This window comes from Rhinolophus sinicus, chromosome 2 (genome assembly GCF_057876585.1).
Source record: "Rhinolophus sinicus isolate RSI-liver-muscle chromosome 2, RSI-T2T, whole genome shotgun sequence".
NCBI classification, from domain to species: domain Eukaryota; kingdom Metazoa; phylum Chordata; class Mammalia; order Chiroptera; family Rhinolophidae; genus Rhinolophus; species Rhinolophus sinicus.
This window is the reverse complement of record NC_142502.1, coordinates 45166018-45184528: the sequence shown is the minus strand read 5'-3', so window position 1 is coordinate 45184528 and position 18511 is coordinate 45166018.

Below are 18511 nucleotides of genomic sequence, written 5' to 3'. Positions count from 1 at the left end.
GCAGAAATAATCATAGGCACAAAGAGGACAGAATGTACAGTGCTCTGATGGGTGCTTCTTTCTTGTGCATTTCACTTCCAAGTCCTTGACCTTACCAGGAGATGGCATCAGAATTCTTTTAAGAAGACCCCCACACACCCCTCACTAATTCAGCCACACCAAAAGGCAAGATTCTTTTGTGAAACCTAGGTGTGGCATCTTTAATTCATTTTTTTAAAAACCCAAGTAGTATATCTTCTTGTATATACAATATCTGAAATTTTCTTTTGGACCCCTTCTCCATTTAGTACTATTTCCATCCCTGTGGTCATTGAGATGTTCAAAAGCAGCCTGAAGCTGCAGCTTCTGAAGGTATAAAAGTATTTTGAGCATTAAAAGCCCTCAGAAATTCAACCAAACACAAATTTAGGGAACTTAATTTTTCTTAGCAAAGGAAGTTATTCTGGTATATATAACCTGGGCTTGCATTACTTGGTGGGAGCTACTAATTGTGTCACTCTGGGAAAGTTATTTGACCTCCCTTAGCCTCAGTTTCCTCATCTGTAAAATGGGATTATTAAATTACTTTGCAGAGTTGTCATAAGGGTTTAACATAATAATATGTAAAGAGCTTAGCTCAGGACCTGGCACTGAAAAATTTCTTATTAATAGTGAAATTATTTTTAACACTGGAAATTTAGGTGAAAAAGACTAGGTTGTCCTTCATTTAAAATTGTTTTTTGTGTTTTCAAGACATGTGAGGGATTTTTTTTTTTTTAAGAAAAAAACTATAGTATTAGATAAGTCAATGTGTGCCCTTCAGATTTGTGCCCACTTATTTTTATCTCATATTTTTATTTAATATTCTTTTCAGTCACTCTTTAGGTGTGACTCTGACACTTATTACATTTAAAAGCAAAATCTTCATATATTTTGTAATATTTTCCCCTGCTATATACAGGAACATTTCACTGTTTCCATGAGATAGATGTTTCCAGGATATTCCACTGTGCCTAGAAAAGGGCACGATTTTTCCTTAATGTTCCTCCTCTCCCCCACTTTTGGTTCCTGTGGGCGAGGTGAGGCTTAACCCCCAACTCCGGGGCTCCAGCAAGTGGTCCAGATGTGGCCAACCAAAACATCGCATTCTCTAGCCAAACTCATAGGTTCGGAGATGAGCATGTGACCTAAATCAATCCAATTGGAGAGTTATTAGGGAATTGTGGGAGACACTAGAAAAGACACCCCCTCTTTCCTGTGGTAGGCAAATCTGAGAGGGTGCGAAGCTGAGGCCACTGCAGCCATGTTGTTACCACATGGCCCCTGATCAGGGAGCCACCACAAAGGAAGACAGGCTGTGCAACGGAGAGAAAGTTGAGAAGAGAATGGGATTTGAGCACAGGAAGGGAAAAGTCCAGAGTTAAAATGGCAGAAGGGGCAAAAGATGAAGGAATTAAAGAGGGAATGAGGAGAAAAAGGGAAATGGTGGAAGGGGTGGGTTAAACAGGTAAGCAGAAGGAGGCAAAGGACAGAAATAGCTTCTTTAGCCTTCTCTGAGGTCCTTCTCGGTCATAGAAATTCAGTTGATAGTCATTAAAAACAACCTTCCTGGTACACCTTCCTTTTTTGAAATCTATTCAAAGGAAATTATAAAGAATATACACAAAGATTTATGTTGCAAGGGCGATCATTGCATCTTACTTAAGAGAACAGAAAATTGTGACCAATATAAATGTCCCATAATATCTGTGCACAGTATTAATTCGTTGTGTATGTGTAATATTTCATACGCTCACCCAGTCTGAGAGGAAATACACAAAAGTGTTATTAACAGTGGCTCTTTGGTCGTGAGATTATGGGAGGTATTTATTTACCCATTCGCTTACCTATTTGTTCTAATTTATTCTACTAAGAACATGTATAAGTTGTAGCGCTAAAAGGAAATGATCAAGTGTAAAGCCTTCAACCGGGGTGAAACTCAGCTGCTGCTGACTTGTTGCCAGGGGCTTTTCTCAGGAGAGCCAGGTAGGATGCTGAGCTTGGACCCAGAAACCACCCCTGGGCTGAAAAGAGACACAAGGCACTGAAGGCCTTTACTCAAAGCTGGACCAGGTCACTCGCTCCTGTTTTCCTTCTAGGCAAACAAGCCACACACTAAAGAACAGTTGCAAAGAAAAGGGACCAGCCCAAGAACCAGGTGTGCTGGGAGTTCACCATTCTATTCTCACTTCTTCCCCTCTCCCGCCCCATGCAATGCCAACTTGGACCTGGACCCTGACTAATTAGAGATCTGTTTCCAGGACATCCCCTGCCTTTTCTTTTGCATTCTAGGGTTGGTTCCTCCAGAATGTTGGGCTAAGACGTAGGACAGAGAGGGGCAAAGGGTCTTATACCAGTAGACCATTGCTGTGGCCTGGTGGGGGCTGCTGTTTCTCTGGAAAACCTGCACTGACTGCTGATGCCCTCTGGGAGGCAGGCATCCAAATGTTGGCCTCCTCTGGGGGGATACCTGTGAGTTCTTTAGAAGGACTCGCAGGGCAGGGATATACAAATCCAGGTTCAACCCTTCCATGCCCCTCAGCTCCCATCACTGGTTGTATACTCTCCAGACTCTTTGAGCTCAAGCTCCCTGGAGAGTAGGGGAGAACTGTCTTGGGATGGGGATGGAACAAACCCAACTAGTTTCTAAGTAACATGCACTTGAACCATAGGGAACTCATTCCCTGGCCTTGACAAACTGGGTGCATTCAGACTGCCTCTTGCAACCCTTCTTTCTGCCTTCTTTTCTTTCTCCGAGAGTCTTCTCTCAGCTCCTAATGATGTACTGGTAAACCGGCAAATCTTTTTTGTAATCAAATGTCCAACTGGAGAACTAATTTACACCTCAATCTTCGTGGATGATTTTCTTATAACCTCCACACTAGAGAGAAAGTACAGCTATCCCCATTTCCTTTCCACCCAGGAAACTCCACTACTACACTCCAATGACTCTTAGATTGACTTCTCTCTCTCCTTCCTGGTCTTGTTAGGTAGAAGATGGTGGTTGGTGATAATGGCCATATCTCTCTCCTCTTTGGAATTCTTGGTTCTCTGACTCCTACGGATGTTGGCTCAGGTATTGAGAACTTGTCTGTCTTTACTCTTGGGTACTAGTAGCCAAGTCCAGGGCAACAGAAGGAGTATACTAAATAGCTTGTTACATGTGTAAAGTAAATAAAGTTCCAGAGCTCTTCATTCCTTTGTACAGAGGCAGAATTTTATCTGATATCATTTCTTTCTGCCTGAAGGACTTTCTTTAAAATTTAACATAGTACAGGGCTACTGGGGATAAATTCTTTCATTTTTCGTATGTCTGAAAAAGTCTTTTGCATTGATTTTTGAAAGATCTTTTTGCTGGGTATAGAATTCTAAGTTGACAATATTTTTCTTTCAGAACTGCAAAGATTATTGTTCCTCTGTCTTGTCACTTGCTTTGCTTCTGATAAAAACTCTACTATCATCCTTATATTTGTTCCTTTCTTCACACCATAACTCTTTTTCTCTTACTACTTTTAAGATTCTCTCTTTATCACTCATTTTGAGCAATTTGATTATGATGTGCCTTGGTATAATTTTCTTCATGTTTCTCTTCTTTGAATTTCACCTCGTTGAATGCTGGATATTCTTTTATTTTTCAAATATTCTTGAATATTGTTCTGGGACACAGTTATGTTACTTGGAAATAGTTTGATCTTTTCAAGACTTGCTTTTAAACTTTATTAGTTAGTCTAAGGCTAATTAGGCCCCATCACTGACACAAAACCCTTCTGAGTACTGTACTCAATGCTCCATGAATTGTAAGGTTTTCAACTCTGGCTGGTGGAAATGGAGACTGTTCCCTATCCTGTGTGAACTCTAGGGATTATTCCCTCTCATCTTTGTTGGGTGGTTCTTTCCTCACATGCACGTGCTGATCAGTTCTCAGCTGAAGACTCAAAAGGGACACTTTGTAGAACTCCAGAGTTTTCTCTCTGAGCTGCTCTCCTCTCTCCAGTGTTCTGTTCTCTGAATTCTAGCTTCATTGGTCTCCCTGGGATCCCAGCTCCACCTTCTCTATTCAGGGATACTGCTGGGCTCCACCCATATTCCTCTTCCCAGTGATTGGCCTGGAAATTCTCTCCAGGCAGTAAGCTGGAGACAAGCATAGGACTCGCCTCATGTTTCAACTCTCTCAGGAATCACTATCGTGCACTGAGTATGGTCTGAAAATCATTGGTTCAAATATTTGGTCTGGTCTTTTACTTGATTCAGAACGATGGTTTTAGTGTGTATTTTCTATAATTCCTGGAATCATGAATGTTAGCTCTTAGATAGGCTTCAGAAATCATCTAAGTCCATACCTCCCATTTGCCAATAAAGAAACTGAGGTGAGAGAGGGATGAGTTTGTGGCAGACCCTGAACTGGGCCAGGTCTCCTGACTTCAGATGGAAGTTGTTTTGAAAGAAGTGAGCTCCCGGGAGAAAAGAAAGAATCTGGGGAACTTCAAATCAAGACTCATATGTCAAAGAGTAAAACAGAGGCAGTTGTTTTTGGTGTCTCACCATCTTCCTTATTTCACAGTTGCTATGTTTTATGTTTTTAATGGTATTGGGCCCTTCCCTCAGTTTCTGCATTGATAATATAGAGGCTTCCATTCCCTCTACACGTCTCCTACCAAGTCAGTCTCCTAGAATAATTGGAGGATATTATGGCATTTCAGAACCAGGAAGAGACAGATAGCAGAACTGAAATTGAGCTCTTACCCCCAAAGATTCCAAAGGGAGTGTGAAGATGATCTGAGCCAACACATCATTTTATAGACAAGGACATGTGGACCAGACAGGTTCACTGGTGCACTGAGGCAGGACTGAAATCTTGATTTTGTTTGCAGATACCCACCTGTGAAAGACAATGCACTTAAGTGTTAACCAGTCAGCTCTTAATGACGCTGTATCATCAATATGCATTCAGCTGACTACATCATATAACCACAAGAACCACTCCAATCCCCAGCCGGAATTCTATATCAGAAACTTTTCCAAGTCTTTTTATTCAAGTTTTCAGAGCACTTGTAATAGTCTGATTTGTTTGTTCATCTACACAGCGGGGCAAGACTTCCCAAAAGAAACCTGGGGTGACTATGAGAGGAAGTTTTTGGAGAGGAGGACAAGTGTCAAAGAGAAGGAGGAGGAAGAAGGAAGGAAACAATGAAAGCAATAAGCCCATTTCTCAGGTCATTTAAAAAGCCTCTAATTTGGATCACTGAGCAGATAAGTATCTATTTTTCTTTGTTTGAGGTCCTTATAAAGGAACTGCCACCGCCCCATTTACTTTAACACAATGCTAAGCACACACTTCTCAGCACGTAAAACCCAGGTTCTGATGCACAGGGAACCTTTGCTTTGCCTTGTTGACTGGTCATCACAATAGAGCCTTTCATGGCAGGATCACACAGTTCCGGGCAACGTGACCTAAGAGCTGGCAACGGCTCTGGGCAGCACAAAGGAACGGAACTTGTCTTTGTGCTGTGAGTGCAGTGTTCGTGTTTGGAGCTACTTGCGATTGCTGCTCGGTTCAGAGCTCGGGCAATGGTCTGAGTCACTCAGGCGCCCCGCTGAACCTCTTTGCTGCACCTCTGCAGTTAGTTCATCGGTGGCCAAAGCTGAGCCAGGCTCCCAAAGCAGAGGAGGTGGCGAGGCCAGGGCTGAGTCCACCTGGGAAACATAGAAAGAAATTTCATGTCAAGAAAGCAGTCAAAATAACACCCCTCTGAACATACAGTGGTAATTATTTTAACTTCTTTTATGAACGTGTACATTTTCAGAGAGAGCTGAACTAAGCAAAGTGGAGAATTTTCACATAGATAACAAGAGTGGGAAAATGAAATTGGGTCATCAGGAAGAGCCTCGTGGCAAAACATACTTTGTATCCAATTGAAGAACTGTTGCAAACATTGTTTTTGAAGGCAACTTTAATGGGTGTTTCTTAATAACCCCCATCTGCCCTATAGGGTGAGGTGGGGCCTCCAGGGAGTTTCATCTCAATCCATTAGAAAAAGGCCTCAATTTGGGCCAGAAGGAGGGAGCAGGAGACAGCTGGGCTGTAATTGCATTCTGTCCATTAATTAGTCTTCACCTCTTCACGAGGGCAGTAAAATGCTAACCAGTTCTCCTTAAAACAGCAACTCCAAAGCGCATGGAGGTCCTGAGGTGCTTTCTAAACCATCAACAATTCATTATATTCAGCACAGTTTGGGGGGCAAATTCAAAATGGTACTCGTATGGAGTTTATTGAACATCTACTACGTGTACTATGGACACGCTGCTATCCTCCATGATCACAGTTTCACTGAGGACCAGTCGCCCAGAACATCTAGAAAGCCGCGAAAATATTGATGACAAGATATATGTTGTGTATTAACTGCTTACTCTGTACTAGGCTCTTCACATGTGATATCTCATTTAATGCTGAAAACAATGCCACGAGGATGGACCGGCATGTCCCCCATCTTACAGAGAAGGAAACAGGCTCAGAGAGGTTAAGGAAGCAACCCAAGATCACACAACTACAGCCAAGATTCAAACCCAGGCAACATGGACACACAGACCATCTACTTGTCCACCAGCTACTGTGAGTGGGCAGGGATGGGAGCAGCAGGCAGAAGAAAGGAGAGGCGTAGGGAGAGGAAGGTACTGAAAATGACAGTCAGATGACATCGCCATGAATCTTCCACAGCCTGGACGGAGAATTCCCCTCCACTGCAACAAACTGAGCGACTGTAGAGAGGAAAAACAAACAAACAGACAAACACACACACCCTGGGCCAAATGAGGAGAGAGAGAGAGAGGAGTGTTGATGGCAAAATATCAGTAGCTGCGGTGGTTTATGCTCTTTGTCTTTTCTCTCCGGCTCCCCTAGCAACGGTGAAGTACCATCAAGGTTAACGTGCGAAAGACGCTGACTTGACTGTTCTCCAGGCGGCATCGCTGTAAACAGAAACGCGTGCTGATTTCTGCTCCGTGAAGCAAGGGCAATGAACATCCTCAGGGGCTGTCCAGTGGAAAAGGACAAAAAGCAGATGGAAAGATGTGTGCATTTCAAGGTTAGGTGAGAGGAGAAAAGACAAGCAGGTTGCAAATTGTTTTTTGAAATATTAAGCTACTAACAAAACCCTAACAATTCACCAAGGGGACAGCGGAGGAAGTAAATAAAATGCAAGGCGGGGAGAGACTCCCCCCCCTGCCCCCCCCAGGCTGTTTTGCCACAACATATTGCTGCCACCACGTTTTTCTAGAGTGTCTGAAAATATCAGTCTTTGAAATACATATGCATTATTGTTAGAGACGTGTGTGTCTATAGCCTGAGGGTTGAAAAACAAACAACTCTATTGCCATGAGCTCATGCTGGAGACTGTGTAAATTGTTTCCCCTCCTTATGTGTAGTGTTTCTAATTAGGACTATTATGGAGGATGAGCTTTGTGGGCTGGTGAATTGGCTCTTTGTGCTAATTGCAAACAGAGGGCTCAGTGCCAGTTTGTACTGGCTGACCTGCTTCATAGATACATCAGTAGACAGGGAGGGTGCCCCCAACCCCACTCCCTCATGACCCATATCAGAGGTATCGCCTGAAGGGATGTGCTCTCACCTCATCACCTCACCTGTCATTAAAAACAAGTCATCTTTCCAAGATATATGAACAGACGGTGACTCTGGGTTCTAGTTTGCCCTTTTATTCCAATAATACCTTCAATTAACGAAGTCCATTTTGAGGTCACTTCTCTAGGAGGTAACTATTTACCTAAAAGGAGTAGGGTGAACAGTACACTCTGGCTCCTCCCTCTGCATCAAGCATTTCAGAAATGTCCCCCTTTGACTTTTGTGAAGTGAAAGTGGAGGACTCCGCCTCTCTGAGGTACTGAGGCCTTGAAGAAAGGAGGTCACAGAAGGTATGAGTCTCCCTGGCGTGGACTCTTCCTGCTCCCACCCCTGACATGCTTCTCTGTGTAGGTCAGAGACACTTGAGAAATCAGTCCTCAACCACCTGAGGAAGTGATGGTGAGCAGGTAATTCTCTTCTACAGGTCAACCTCGGTCATTCTTTTAAGAACTGTCTCACTGATGCCAGGTCCTGTGCCCTTCCCTGGTTGTGGTGGGCAAGGCTTGCAAACACAGCATTGGCTTGGCTTAGAGGTCTCCTTATCCTTGGTCTCAGAGGACCAAGAAAAGGTCCCTTGTTGATCTAGCAAAGCATTTCCATCAGGGGACCTGGAGGATCCACAGTACCTACCTAAGAGGTGCCAGAATTTCAAGGAAGGTGGGGGCTGGCCCTGAAAATCCTCCCCCAGGGATTCTGATATGCTCACATGGGGTGGTAGCAGTGGTCTCGGGCGGGCTTCCCATGGCCTCTGGCCAGTTGTTTTACTGCCTTGTCCGGACCTGCAGAGTCAAAATAGTGCAGCCCACAGAGCAAAAGCCACGTTGGAAGAAGTCCGAGCTGGGGCCTGAGAGCCTGATACTGCCAGAAAAAGAAGCCCCATCATGGCCACCCCAAGGGAAACCCCAGTCAGCATCAGGCAGATCCTCTGCCTCTGAGCCCACGGGCAGTTCCCTGGGGACTGGGAATTGAGTAGGGCAGTGAGTCTCTAGAGCCAGCAGGACATGGAGTTCGTGGGTAGTCTAGCTGCAAACCAGGCTGAGGGGGCGGCGTGAACTTCTGCTCTGAACCACAAACTGCCTTACGCCTGGCGCTTTTCTGAAGCCCTTCTGGATGCCCTTTCCATGACCTAGTTTTCTACCTGGGCTGAAATGAGAAAGACAAGTACAGCACAGTGAGTTTTTCATTAAGCTAAATTTGTTCCATTTAAAGAACTGCCATGTGTTCTGGGACTATGCTCTTTCTACATTTTTGGTAAAAAAAAAAAAAAAGGTACTTACTTTAAAGAAACAGATGGGATAATGTAATAGATGATAATATTTTGGGACTTTTTCACAGTCCTATTTATCAGTATAAAATAAAGCAACACTGTTAGTCCTCCATTTTGTTTGTTTGTGAGTTTGTTTGTATGTGTAGTAGATTAAAGACGGACACAAATCCTTTGGCACGTCTCCCATTGAGAGTTACATCTAATTTGACTCCTCTTGAATCTGGGCTGGCCTTCGTGACTTACTTGACTAATAAAATGTGGTGGACATGACAGTCTAAAACTTCTGAAAGGCGGTCATAGGAAGTCTCGCATCTTCCTCCTAGGTGTCTTGGAACCCAATTGCCATGCTGTTAGGAAGCCCAATCAGCCATGAGGGCTGTATAGAGAGGAAGTAAGTGCCCCCAGGCCAGCAGCACTGGATGAGCTCCTAACTGACAGCCGGCACCAACTTGCCAGTCACTGGGTGAGCCCTTTTAGAAGTGGGTCCCAGTGCCCCAGGTGAGCTGCCACACTGATAACACATGGAGCAAAGATGAATCCCACCAAGCCCAGCCCAAACTGCAGATCTGTCGGGAAAATAAATGACTTTTGTTGCTTTAAACTATTAAGTTTGGGGGTGATTTGTTACACAGAAACAGATAACCAGAACAGCTTGTTTAAGTAGTCTGTGAAATTCAAGAGAACCACTGGCTCACATGTTTCCTCCTCTTCTGCATTCTGGAAAAGAATGTGTAGAATTGGTATTATTTTTTCATTAAATGTTAGTAGAACTTACCAATGAAAAACCATTTAGTCATACAGTTTATGTTATTGAAAGTTTTTAACTGCAAGTTCCATTACTTTACTTGGCATTGATTTATATAGAATTTCTATTTCTTTTTGAGTCAGTTTTGGTCATTTGTGTCTTTTATGATATTCCCACAATATCCTTTTAATGTCTATCAGATTGGTAGTGCTGTGCTCTCTTTCACTGTTGATTTTGATAATTTGTATCTTTTCTCTTTCTTTTTGTGTTCAGTCTAGCTAAAGATTTATCTTTTTTTTTTTTTAATTTCTTCAGGATATTTTTGTTTTTGTTTTACTTTCAGGTGTACAAAACAACATAATGACTAGACATTTACACACTTCACAAAGTGATAACCCCCAACAAGTCTATTACCCATCTGACACCATACATAAGTATTGTCTATAATACCATTGACTATATTCCCTATGCTTTACTTTACATTCCATGACTATATATATATATATGGTGCCAAAAAAATGTATACACTGACTTGCATCTGTCTTTTGTTATCAGAATATTTTGAGTATTACAATCTTAATACAGTTTTTTCCTTTCTTAAACTATGTATACATTTTTTTAGCACCCTGTGTATTAATTATAGTTGGCATTTAATATTATTTTATATAATTTTCAGGTGTACAGGGCAGTGGTTAGGCATTTATATAATGTATGAAGTGATTCTCCCCAGTAAGTCTAGTGCCCATCTGACACCATACATAGTTTTTGCAACATTATTGATTATATTCCCTGTATGTTTCACAAGGGTTTATCTTTTTAAAAAGTCTGTCAAAGTATATATTTTTGGTTTAATTGAATTGATTTTTGTACTGTGTTTTTGCTTTTTATTTTATTGATTTCTATGCTGATTTTCATTATTTCCTATCTTCTGCTTACTTAAGTTTTTATTGTTTTTCTTTTTCTAATTTCTTAAGGTGACTGTTGAGGTAATTGACTTGTAATAGTTTTTTCTTTTTTAATATAGGTATTCAATGTTATGAATTCCCCCCAACCACTGTTTTAGCTGCATCTCATAATTGATATACTGTTTTAGATTCATAATGTTTTTAAATTTCCTTTTTTATTTCTTCTTTGGTCAATGGGTTATTTAGAAGTACATTGTTTAACTTCCAAATATTTGGAGATTTTCTCAAGTTTCTTTCTGTTGATGATCTCTATTTTAACTCCATTGTGGTCGGTGAACATATTTTGAATAACTTCAATCATTTTAAATTTATTTAGATTTGTTTTATGACCTAGCACATGATCTATCCTGGAGAATGTTTCATGTGCACTTAAAAAGAATGTGTATTCTGCTACTGTTGGAATATTTAAGTCTTCTCTACCCTTCATTTTCTGTCCAGTTAGTCTATCAATTATCAAAGGTTGGGTATTGGAATCTCCAACTATAGTTGTGGATTTGTCAATTTCTTCTTGCAATTCTGCCAATTTTTGCTTCATGTTTTTTGGGGGTTCGGTTGTTAGGTGTGTATACACTTATAATTATTATATCTTCCTGATTTATTGACATTTTTATCATTAAGAAATATCTCATTTTTTCTCCAGTATATTTCTTGTTTTAAAGTCTATTTGTCTGATATTAACACAGCCATTACAGCTTTTTCATGGTTACTGTTCACATGGTAAATATTTTCCCATTCTTTTACAGTTCACCTATTTTCACCTTTGAATCTAAAGTGTCTTTTATGGGCAACATATTATTGGATCTTGTTTTATATCCAGTGTGAGAATTTATACCTTTTCCATGGATGATTAGTAACATAATTTATATAATTTGAATCTAATGTTATTGATAGGATTGGATTGTCTACCGTTTTGCTGTTTAATTCCTATATGTTGCAGATTTTATTTTTGTTCTTGTGTTGCTCTTTTACTGTCTTCTTTTGTTATAAACAAATATTTTAAATGTAACATCTTTATTGATGATTTTTAAAATGTATTTTATTAATGATTGCTGTCAGGATTAAAATATACATTTCACCTGGTAACAATCTAGTTCAAGTTAATACTGACTTAATTCTGGTAAAATATAGCAACTTTGTTCCAATGTAATCCCATTCCACCCCTTCCTTATGCTACTATTGTTTATATATTATACATATATGTGTTACAACCTTAAAAATAGTGTTATAATTATAGCTTTGCAGAATATTATGTCTGTTTAAAAAAAATAAAAGAAGAAATTTATTTACAAATCCTTTATATTTACCCACATATTTACCATTCCCTGTGTTCCTCATTTCTCCTTTGGATTCAAGTCACCATCTGGTGTCACTTCCTTTCAGCCTGAAGACCTTCTTTTAGTATTTTTTATAAAGCTGGTCAGCTAGCAACAAATTCTTTCAATGATTATCTGGGAATATCTTTATTTCACTTTAATTATTAAATTGATATAGAATTCTTGGTTGAGTTTTTCTTTTTTCGTTCAACAATTAGAATATAGCATTCTATTGTCTTTTGGCATCCATGGTTTCTGACAAGTTGACCATTAATCATATTTTCCCTTGTAACGCAATGACTCATTTTCTCTCAATGATTTCAAGATTTTTCTCTTGTCTTTGGCTTCTAATAATTTGACTGTCTTGGGTCTAAGGTGTGGATCTCTTTTTATTTATTCTACTTGTGGTTTGTCGAGCTTCTGGGTCTGTAGATCAATGTTTTCATCAAATTTGAGAAATTTTCAGCCATTATGTCATTAAGTATTTTTCTGCTACTTTCTCTTTTAGCCTCTGGGACTCTGATTACATGTATGTTGGTAGGCTTGATGTTATCCGAGCAGGCTCTCAGGCTCTGTTTATTTTTCTTTACTCTTTTTCCTCTGTTTTTCAGACTGAATAATTTCTAATGATCTGTATTCAAATTCACTGATTCTTCCGTGACCTCCTCTAGATTTAAAAATTTCCATTATTATATATTGCAACTCAAAATTTTCATTGTTTTTTTTTAATAATGTCTATTTCTTCGTTGAGATTCTTTGTCAAATCATTGTCATTATGTTGTCCTTTAATTCTTAAGCATGATTCCCTTTAGTTCTTTGAACATATTTATAATTCCTGCTTTAAAACATTGGTCTGATAAATCTAATTTCTGGGCCCACTCAGAATCAGTTTCCATTGTTTGCTTCTTTCCTTGAGTGTGGGTCACACTTTTTTTTGAAGTATGATTTAGATTTTACATTCTTTGCATGTCTCATAATTTTTATTGGAAACTTAACATTTTAGATAATATACTGGAGCAACTCTGGCCTCTGATGTCTTTTCCTGAGGTGGTTATTATTGGTTGTTCTTCACTTGCCTGGACTTAATCTGCAGAATCTGTGTCTCCCGCAGTGTGTGACCACTAAGGCCTCTGCTTAGTTTTGTTTGTTTTTAATTCTAATGTTTAATTTTTAGCCTGCCCCCTTAACGGTTGTCCCAGTGTTTAGTCAGTGATTGGGCAGAGGCTGTGCTCAAACACCTTAAGCTTATGGGATCCATCTTCTGCTGATGGATCTGTGCGTGGGTTGAAGAATGCATTCAAAGTTCAGTCAGTTTTCAAGTCTGCCTCACTTTTACTTCCTTCTAGGCTTTCTTGGCTCTCCCCATACACGTGCATAGTCTCCTGTCAATCAGGATGTGTGGAGAGCTTATGCAGGCTTTCTATAGCTCTGTCATTTCCAGGATTTCCCCATTAAACTTCTGACTGGTCAGCTGCTCACTCCAACCAGGACTGCAATCTCAGGCAAGCAGAGCTGTGAGTTTTCCTTTTCAATTTCTACTGAGTTTGCTGCTTTTACTGACAACACTGCTGGGTGTGGGTTTTCACCTTCCAGTCCAAATCAAATCCACCCCCTCTGACAGTGAAGCTACTGGTTTTCAAAGCGAGTATTACTCTGGTAAAACTGCCAGGCTAAATGTGCTGGGGGCACAGGGGAGGGAGAAGCTCCAGACGTGAAGGCCACAGACTCTCATCATCTTTATATAATATTTTAGCAGCTTTTTGTGACTAAATGCTTCTCAATTTGTTGTTTCCCTTTGGTTGATTTCCAAAGCCATAAAGCTGTTGTTTTTTACATGATTTCCCAGTTTTATATTTTATTTTGGGTGGTGAGAATTTGCTAACCTCTTCACTCTGCCAAACCCAGAAGTCTTACCCAATATATACTTGTAAAATGCAGTCACACTACACATCATGTTTTCTACCCTGAAAAATCTCTTCCAGATTTTCAGTTTGATTCATGCATTTGATCATGCGGCTTCCTTTGGATGGTTTTCTAAATTCCCAAATTGAACTTTTGGGATTATCACCTACTCCGATCTGGAGTTCCTCTAAAAAATCAAAGAAATCTAAAATGATCATATAATCAGGAGACTCCTGAGTTGGGCCCTTTAACCCTAAGGGTGAGAGAAAGTAATAACAGAGATAGGGAGGGGCAATTAATATGTTATTTTTAATATTTCTAAAGCATCACATGAAAATTGTACAATTACCGGAGACAAGGCTAAGTGAACCACAATGTCTCATTTCTAAGTTTGGGGCTGGAATTATTTTGACTCAAAATAAGAATTCTGGTAATCTTATGCTGATCAGAGGTTTTTGTTGGTAGTTATAAATAGCACTGGTTCACAAAAGTGGGAGGGTAAGCCAATTATTACCTAATAAAACAGTTTATTTTAAACATGGGTGTGGGTCCAAGGGAACAAAGGAACAATGAAAGGGACCCTTGGTGATAAAACAGATGGAAACCTCTAATGTGGCCCAGACCTCTGAGGTTCAGATGAGGGAACCTGAAGCCAGTCCAACAGACTACATGGCAATTTAATAGCAGGACCCAAACTTACATCGATGGGCAACTCAACTTATCCTTTAAGCCTAGAAACATATTACAACACAGAGTACACAGCCACTATCAATTAAGTCCTATGATTTAAGTAATATAAAATATAGGCCAGTGCAATCTCACAGAATTTTCTGCAATGATAGAAATGTTCATATCTATATTGTCCAGAGTGGTAGCCACTAGTAGGTTACATGTAGCTGTTGAGTACTTGAAATATGTTTAGTGAAACTGAGGAACTGAATTGAATTTTTATTTAATGTTAGTGGCTAATATTTGGGAGAATGAAGATATAGACATTTGTGCCATCCATAAAATTAAATTCCTCTTCTAAGCTATTCAAAGTATAAGGCAGTTATTTTTAAACTTCCAATCACGGGATGCCTTCCTACTGGAGCCCAACTGCTCTCTCCTTTACTTTCTACCCTTATCAACACTTATCTGTCCTGACCCACCTGGACCCTTGGGCACCTCCTCAGAACGCTAAGACTGCACTGAGCTTGGTGTGAAAATCACCACCACCACCACCACCGACAACAAAATGCAGAATAGAGCAGCAGCCCTCTACCAAATATTTGCTGAGCAGCAACTGGGAACCAGGCACTGATCTAGACATTAGATGAGTTACATGGGAAATACGGCCACCGCCATGAAGAGACAAGAAAAGACAATAATGTTTCTCAGTAACACCTTAGCCAGATGCTATCTGTACCTTTGTCATTGTATGAGCTCTATAAAGTAAGGATTAAGGCCCACGTTTCACAGTTTAGTACACTAGGCTTTGAGAGAGAAATAGCTCACCCAAAAGCACACACACAGCTGGCTCGGAGCTGCTGGGACCCAGATCCGCCTCACCCAAAGCTCTGTCACGCTCCCCAGGGCTCACCATGCAGCAGGAAAGGTTGTCATGTCCCTGGAGGCTCAAGTGAGCTCCTTTGGGGACTGGAAATGTGAGAAATAATATTACTCTATGTGGTTAAACTGCTAATGGATCAAGGAGGACATATTCACAAGTAGCTACCAGACCCAAAAGCTTCTGCTGTCACCAGATGGAATATATTCAATGTCTAAATAAAGCTGTCCGATGTCACCAGGAGTGGGTCAGCCATGAAAGGAGAAGCGAAGGCAGAGAGAGACAAGGCAGACGTGAGCACAGTCAGGGGACTGGAACTTGGCGGGGAGTGGAGTGTTTCCAACCCAGACAGTCTCCCAGGGCATCCGGCTGCAAGATGAATGTATCAGTATAATATTGTGATATAATTTTTAAAAATACATATTTGGTATTCCTTTCCAGTTCCTGGCAAAAGCTCCTAAAACTCTTGTAAATTTCTGCATGATAGGGGTACTAGGAGCATCTTTTGTTATATTCGGTCTTGGTCCCCAGTTCCTGACACAAGAGCTTCTAAGGCCCTTGGAGTCTCCGGAGTGTAAGAGGGTCCCCTAGATGGCTAGGTTCCAGAAAGGTCAAGACATGATTTCAGCCCATTCCCCCAACCTCTAGAAGTAGAGAGGGGCTGGAGATAGAGTTAATCCCCAACAGCTGATGATTTAATTAGTCATGCCTATGTAATGGAGCCTCCATAAAAACTGAATGACAGGGTTTGGAGAGAGTCTAGGATGGGAAAAACATCAAAGTGCTGGAAGGGTGATGTGCTCAGAAAGGGCATGGAAGCCCTGTGTCCCCCAACCCCCATCATACGAGGTGTGATCAAATAATGCAATGAATGTTTAAATAAAAAAAAATTATTACAGTAAGAAACGTTGCCATTAATCCCCCTCAAAATACTCCCCCTCACTGCAAACACATTTATCCCTCTGTTCTTGCCACTTTCTGAAGCAATTCTGGAAGTCCTGTTTTGTGAGTGTCTTTAGTTGTGCTGTTGTGGCTGCCTCGATGTCCTGAATCATTGTGACTTCGGAGAAGAGCCAGAAGTTGCACAGTGCCAGATCCAGTGAATAAGGTGGATGAGGACACACTAATGTTTTTGACAGAAATTGCTGTACCAGAGTGATGTGTGACACGGAGCATTGTCATGATGGAGGATGATTTATGGCACACTTTAAAACACACCTTCTCTTATTTGTAGCTCACACCTGACTGCACCAAACAAGTTGAAACTTGTCACACACTGTTACTAAAGTTTGATGCGCCATTTTCTGTATTGAAGATCTCTGCATTTCCATTGAATGGAACTTGACAGTAGCATTCACCATATTTGTTGATCACAACAGAAAGGCTCCGTGTCACACATCGCTTCTGGTACAGCAATTTCTGTCAAATAAAAACATTAAGGTGTGTCCTCATCCACCTTATGCACCGGATCTGGCACCGTGTGACTCCCGGCTCTTCCCCAAAGTCAGAATGATTCAGGACACCAAGGCAGCCACAACAGCACAACTAAAGACACTCACGAAAGAGGACTTTCAGAACTGCTTCAGAAAGTGGTAAGAATGATGGGATAAGTGTGTTTGCAGTGAGGGGGAGTATTTTTAGGGGGATTAATGGCAATGTATCTTTTATTGTAATAAATTTTTTAAATTTAAATATTCACTGTTTGTTTTTTAATCACACCTCATATGCAGCTCAGTTGTTGTAGTTGTGGAGTTGTTGTTTTCAATCTAGTTGGTTTCAGTAGTTGTGGAGGGCGCAGCTCACTGGCCCATGTGATAACGGAACCGGCATCGTTGGTGTTATGAGCACTGAGCTGTAACCAACTGAGCCAACTGGCCACCCTGTACGTAAACTGTTTTTCTTGAGCTCTGTGAGCTGTTCTAGCAAATTATCAAACCTGAGGGGGTCATGGGAATCCCTGATTAATAGTCAGTCAGTCAGAAATATAAGAGACCTGGACATATAACTGACTCTGAAGTGGAGGCAGTCTCATGGGACTGAGCCCTTACACTGGGTCTAACTCCAGGTGATTAGTGTCAGAATTGAATTAAATTGTAAGACACCTGGTTGGTGTCTACAGAGAATTGGAGAATTGCGTTGTCTGGAAAACTCACACGTTTGGTGTCAGAAGTGTTGGGTAGAAAAGGATCATAGTCATTAGCTTCTTGATCTTAAAGCTAGAGAATCTTCTGGTCTTCCAGTTTCCTGGGTTCTGTGTCTGCTCACTATGCCCTCTCTCACGGGTCACTTGCAAGCGAAGGGTGTGCCAGCTGCTGGACACTTTCTCTCCTCCTTGGTGATACCTGTCATTGCAATCCTTCCAGAAGGCCCTGACCACCGAGCCGGGCTACGCAACCATGGTTCATACTTCTTTTTCACCCTAGAGCCGTCTCCTTAGCTGATGCAACCCCAGAGGTGAGTGGGAGCTGATGAGCCAGTCTGTAACCTGAGAGGTTTCTATCCTTGGGCAGGGATTTCTAATGGTGAATTTTAAAAGTACTTGCAATGACATGATTTTTCATGAAGTTTTGACCCCAGGGAGTGAACGTGCTGATGGAACCCTCAGGTGTGAGGTTCAGATTTGAGTGACAGCAGAGCTCATTGACTTCATGCGCTCAGCAGTTAGATTCAGGAGACTTCAAAGCAGCTGTTATAAATATGTTGAAAGAATTAATGGAAAGTATAATAACAATGACTCAATATATGAAGTCTCAATAGAGAGGTAGAAACTATAAAAAAGAACCAAATGGTACATTCACTTGTGGCAGGATGGAGTGAGGAAGTCAACACATCCTCTCTCAGAAATTGTAAATCTGAACAAAACAGTCGAAACCTACAAAACATTTCCTTCTTAAACCTGAGGAACCCTTTATTCAAACAGAAGTTTGATAGGAACTCACCTGGTAAATGGGAAAAGTGGAGACCCCTGAGGATGAAGCAGATCCCCAGATTCCCCTCCACTCCCAGCCTGACACGCTGCTTCCTTTGACTGGTCTGCAGAACCCTCTTGAGAACCACGGCAGTGAACCAATAAACTGGCATTTGGGGTTCACCTCAGGCTCTCAGGGCCTTTAAAG